Here is a 6,158-nt window from a genome sequence, read left to right as displayed (position 1 = left end):
CAGGGCAGGGACTGTCTTGCCATTATGTGTCTGTACAATGGGGACCTGATTCATGACTGGGGTCTCTAGACACTACCATAATACCAGTAATAATAAATAATAATAATAATAATAGTGCAAGGCCATAGAATTAGTCAACGTGAGAGCTGAAATTAGAACTCAGGAGTGCCTGGCATAAACTCAATCCCGCAGACAATCCCTCTCTCAGAATGAACTCATACTGTTCCATATTCTCTCTTAAACTGATAGAACTATTAGGGTAACAGACGACAGTATTCTGCATATACCATTTGGCTCAGTGTGAGTGGAAAAAGAAATAAGACCGTGCAATCGGTGTTTGGACTAAGGAGAAAAATGACTGGTGCACTGTCTTCTGTTACATGGCGGGCTAACTTAAGGATCATTGGTGTTTAACATAAATACATTTTGTTGCTGGACCCTAAAGCAACCCTTTTCCAATTGTTCTATGTAGTGGCTGATATGGTAAGCACTCTTTATTTTACTGTATAGATAGTCAATTGGAGCTGCTGTTGAAAGCTCCTGTGTAAACTGAGGCTTTTTTTCCCTCCAAATCTGCTTTTATACCCCCTGGAATAAGTGGAAATTATTTATTAAATCTACAAGCAACCCTTAAGCTGACCCAGTTTTTGACCTTCACAGTGATAGAGTAAAAAGAAAAGGAGGACTTGTGGCACCTTAGAGACTAACCAATTTATCTGAGCATAAGTTTTCATGAGCTACAGTGTACAGTGTAGCTCACGAAAACTTATGCTCAGATAAATTGGTTAGTCTCTAAAGTGCCACAAGTCCTCCTTTTTGCGAATACAGACTAACACGGCTGTTACTCTGAAACCAGTGATAGAGTAGTTAATGCAGAAGTTGCCAATGACGGGTGTATTTCTAGGAGGGTAGGTGGGGAATTTAGCCTCATGTCTCCCATTTACATTAACTGTGTGACTAACTCTCTACATTCTATGGTCCAAATGCGCCCCCCTTAAGATTGTATGTGAGTAGGCAGAGAGTGCAATATGTAACTCAAGCACAGCTCTTGTATTTAAAAGGGTGTGTGTATGAGAATCTGAGGACAGAATGTTCCCCATCCAAACAACATTTATGGGGTCCAGAACTGGCCCCCGAACTGGATTCTATATACCATCCTTGCAGCACGTATAGAGGTTATAACTAGCCTGGGGAGAATTCCTTCAGCACAAAAGCAGCATAGGGCAGTAAGTGATCCCTACACCACCGTCTATTTCTGAGGGGGATGGGAACAAGGTGGGAAGGGGCATGGCCAGAGTGCTAAGCACTGCAGGGATAACTTAGAGCAGCCCTTGGGTCCTTCACACCACCTGGGTGCTGCTATAATTCAGAGTAACCTTTCCAGAATCTAGTGGGTATAAGCTCCCTTTGCTCCTGCTCTGAGCTGAAATGCTCAGGAGAACACCACTGGATCTGCCCCTGGCATTCTGGTATTTTAGAGCCAACCCGTCTTATAAGGAGATGAGCACCATCAGCATTCTGCAGGATCAGGCCCTTAAAGAGGAAATCCTAGCAGAGAGAGAGGAAAAAGAAAAGTCGAACTGAACAAAAATTCCTTAGAGTTACAGGTCCAGATCCTCAGCTGCTGTAAGTTGGCATAGTTCTACTGACCTAAAAAATAAGTGATAGGGCCTGATTATGCACTCACTTAAACTGGTCTAAATAAAGAACAATGTAACTGAAATAAGGAATAGCTTAACTGAAGTCAGATTCACACACTTGTAAAACTTGTCAGCGGAAACAGTGCAGTGATAAACCCATTAAAAGAATATAGCTCCTATGTCCCACCAAGCACCACATTATAGATAAAATATTCAGCAATATTGTGAAGTTCTCTTAACCTGATAAGAGAACAAACCAGTTACAGGAACAAGGGTCCAGTGCATCAAAGTAGAATAAGATTAAATAAAACCTGCTCAGTAGGAATAGATGTGCACTTTTGAATATTTCCTGAGCATCTAATTAAAATGCACCACCAAATTGAGCCTATTTTTATTATTACTAATAAGAAGAGATAAATCACAGTATTAAAATACTTTTGCACAAAGGTTAGGAATTAAAAATACTTCTGCTGTACTTAAGTTTTAAAGAGCACCAGATGGTTTAATTAACTCTGCTATATGTGGACCAACTAATTATGATTTTTTATTTGTTCCATTATGAAGACATGCTATATTTAAGCATGCATCAATTATGACTAAGACTATAAGGGCTTTGTGATGGGGTAGGCAGACCCTGCCTTGGAGTTGGCAGGAGAAAGGTTAGTATTGTTTACCCAGAAAGGGCCACAGCTGCTTCCACTGTTTACAAAGACATGCAGGAGGGAATGGACCCTTTCTTCACTCTTTATAAAAAGTGCAGTTGCTGTAAAATGCAGGAGCGGAATGAGGTACAGGGGTCCTGTCCTATAAGACTTGATGAAGAATTAGTTTGATCTCTTGTTCCAGGATCCTTTTGAACCTACAGGGGGCAGTATGGGAGATGCAGCCTAATACTGATTATCAAATATGTTATACTGATTACTGTTATTCTATTTTCTGTGTGGGGAAACAATCTAGAGTCAGACTGGAAACTAGATGGGAGAACTAGGCCTTTGTTCTTGTTTTTACCTGGTCTAGACAAGCACCAGTACAAAAGAAAGAAATGAGAAACAGCCAGGGACTGTCCATAAGTTGCATAACACATTTTTGGTGATTTTTCAAGACCCTTTCTAACACTGAGACAAACATGCAAAATTAGGGACCTACCCACCCCCAATGTGTTATGTAATTTTTGGACAGCCCCCAACCTAACAACTGAGACAGCTGTGCTCTAGAGACCCCAATAATGCAGCAGAGACTCCAGAACAAAATGAAGGGATCACTACTTTAAGATAATCAGAAACAGACCCCCATTTGGCCTTCCAAAGGAGGCAAAGGCAGACCCAGGGGTACATCATAGCTAAGAAGACTGGCCTGACCTACATCAGGCAGCTTATGTCAGGGAAAAATATGCTGTCACACTCAACCAGTGGTCCTGCAGAGATTGGTCCTTGAGATTCTGAAGGTGTTATATAGTACCATGGCTGGGGGACACTTAGGAGCAGAAGAACTTTCCCAAAAGGCTCAAAGTCAGTACTGCTGGTGTGGTTGGGACTGGTCTGTTAGGGACTTGGTAAAGTCATGCTATACCCCCTTTGGAGTTTGCTATCTCCTGGAACACTGAACTGGGCCTGTAGGAGCTGAGCCTCTGGACTACAGCAGCAATGACTCCAGAGACCCCAGACACCATTTCCCAGGATGTTTAAGGTCTGGGGCAGGGACAGAACAGGCTGCAAAAATGAAGGGTTAAAATCCATTGCTGATGTAATAACCTGGTATATGGATTTGTGTACAGGCCCAAAGTCCCACGTTTGGTCAAGAGGTCAAAGGCCTAACAAATAGTGATTAGCTAAGAGAAAGCAGAATAACCAAAGATAACCTTGCTTTTGCTAAGATATGCCTGGTCAGCAAAACGCCAGATGTTGGGGGCAATAATTGTGTCTTATTCAAAGTTGCAAATAGAACAAAGAAGCCCTGTTTCTGTTGTGTTAGTTTCTTCTGTAGGGAGATGATCTTCCCACACATCCAACCTTGAGTTTATGAAAGGTTCAAGCATGTCAGTGTAAGATATGGCCTCCTCCCACCTCCCTTTCCCAGGGACCAATGCCTGCCTTAAAACACAAATGAACAACTTGAAAGACAATCTTATTGCCATATACTTTCACTGTTTCTTTGCTTTTACCCCTAGATATGTATCTGTTGGACAATCAAAGGAGGTACTTCATTCCTATGGACCCCAAATCAGAATTCAACATATATTTTTTATACTAATACATTTATTAAAGTACTAATTATATATTAAATGTTAATTTGTTAACTTGAGACCATGGGCAGAGACATTATGTAACCTTTGACCATTGGCTACTGTGCTCTCATGTCTTGATGCTAGATCTATCTGGGGTTGTGGGACTACCAACCCCATCACTTTCCCCCGCCCATGGAAAATCCATATATTCCATTGTAATCAATTGATTAACAGTGTCTCTGAGCCTAATAAGCAAGGTGACACTCCATCAGCGCTGTACGTAATAAACTCCTGTGCTTGACCTCTACATGGTGTGGATTTATATCCTTCAAAAAGCCAGAGAGGAGCTCCAGATGGAGTGATTTATAGAGACAGTTTGTTGGGCCAGTTAGGAGCCAGGAGAGGACAAGCTGCTTCAGAGACAAAGGTACTAATTGTGGTTTCACTTGTGGGCTGCTGTTTGAGTTTGGAGGTGACTCAGGGAAAAGCACCATGGCCTGGGGAGTCTCCGATTAACTCCCACTCCTCACAAAGGGAAACTTTGATCTGTTGTGCAATCTAGTGTGTGGCTGGATGGTTCCAGCTCTGTGGACACTAGCAATCAGGGAGACAGAGAACTAACTCAGTGCCAGCTACCAGGAGTTAGCCAAGACCTCCATTGGACTCCATAGCAGGGAACCAAGGGAGGACTCTGCCCCGCTCATGGTTAAGACATGATAAGAGAACCCATTTATTTTTGTTTAAGTCAGCCAGCATTCAGAGTGTTGCAGCACTTGTCTCAGGTCTTATCCTCTGCATGCCAGCTACCTGGACCCATTGTGCAGAGGGATCTGGGAAGTTGTGTAAAATGGTGAACATGCGGGGGGATTTGTTATATTGTTGTTGTATTAGTATTTTAATTAATCTTAATCCTGTCCTTTCCTAAAGCCTTTGTTTCCTGTCCCCAGTAAAATCCTTTGTGTTATACCATTCTTTTTTTAATCTGGCATTGGGGCTTGTCTTAATATATTGTTCATCTACAAGGTTATATTCCTTGTGAATGCAGTGGTAGTATTAGTTATTTCCCAATGACGAACACCCCTTGTGGCCCAAGCACAGAGAGGAGTCACCTTGGGTGGAGGCACCAGGTGCCAAAACAAAGAACCCAGGACTCAAGATATGTGAAGAGGGGGAGAAGCCACTCTGATTAGCAAACAATAGGGCAGAGACTGGAACCATGCCTCAGGGGAGGGACTACAACTCTGTGGCTCAGATGATAGTACACCCAGATCACTTATTCTGCTAATGTTTGAGTGTAGCTACAGATATACTGCTACTTCTACCTGTCACTGAGAGGGGCAACTGGCACATGCTTGTCGTAGCAGATTTATTTTCGAAGTGGTTCCACAGCCCAGTCAAAAAACAAACAAACAAACAAACAAACAAACAAAAAACCAAATTATTAGTGCCCATTCAAGAAGTACAAACTATTTGTTGAGCTGTTTGCTTACCACTGTGGTACACCGTAATCTGTGCTCACTGATCAGGGGTAAAACTTTGAGTTTCAGTTCTTCCAAAAGGTTTGGGCTCTGCTTGAGATAAATCAGATCAGTACTGCACCTTACCAGTCACTGTCAGATGGATTTGTGAGGCATCTGAACCATACACTGAAGGGACCGAGGAGCACCATTTAAAGTGGGGACAGGGATAGATTCGTCACCACCCCGAACACCTGACCCGCCTCTTCCCATCTCAGGAACCCAAGTCAGAGCCCAGTCAGCCTGACCCGCCCTGGCCCATGAGCCCGTACTCCTTTCATCTGAGGGAGTGGTATTGTGATCTTGTGTATGGATTTGCAGTGTCACTCAGTTTTGGCCCAGCCACACCTTGGTTGGACCATGGCCCGGGTGCCCCACCTCTGAAGCATATGCACTGAATGCTAATAGTGTCATCTTTTGTAGGTGTCTGTCAATGGCTTGCCATGATGTTCTGTAGATCTAGTGTTGAGTCATCCATGAGGTGTATGCCATACATGGTGAAACTTGGGTATAACAGCATGATGGAAGAGTTGCTGGAGGAGGAAGATGTTTTAGAGGGATACACTCATCCCATAGAGTACCCAATACAATTCCCAGGCCAGTTTAGGGCATCTACAGTGTGGTCAGTCAGCTGAAATACTTTATGAACAAGCGGATTTTGAATAGCTTTGTCCTAAATTATAATAGGCTAAAATCTACCTGTAAATTGAGCCAACTCATGCTATGGCCAACATGAAACAGGAGAATCAGGGTAATAATTGAGAAGGAAAGGAAGAG

Source organism: Lepidochelys kempii, chromosome 1 (assembly GCF_965140265.1).
Source record: "Lepidochelys kempii isolate rLepKem1 chromosome 1, rLepKem1.hap2, whole genome shotgun sequence".
NCBI classification, from domain to species: domain Eukaryota; kingdom Metazoa; phylum Chordata; order Testudines; family Cheloniidae; genus Lepidochelys; species Lepidochelys kempii.
This window is presented reverse-complemented; position numbering follows the sequence as displayed.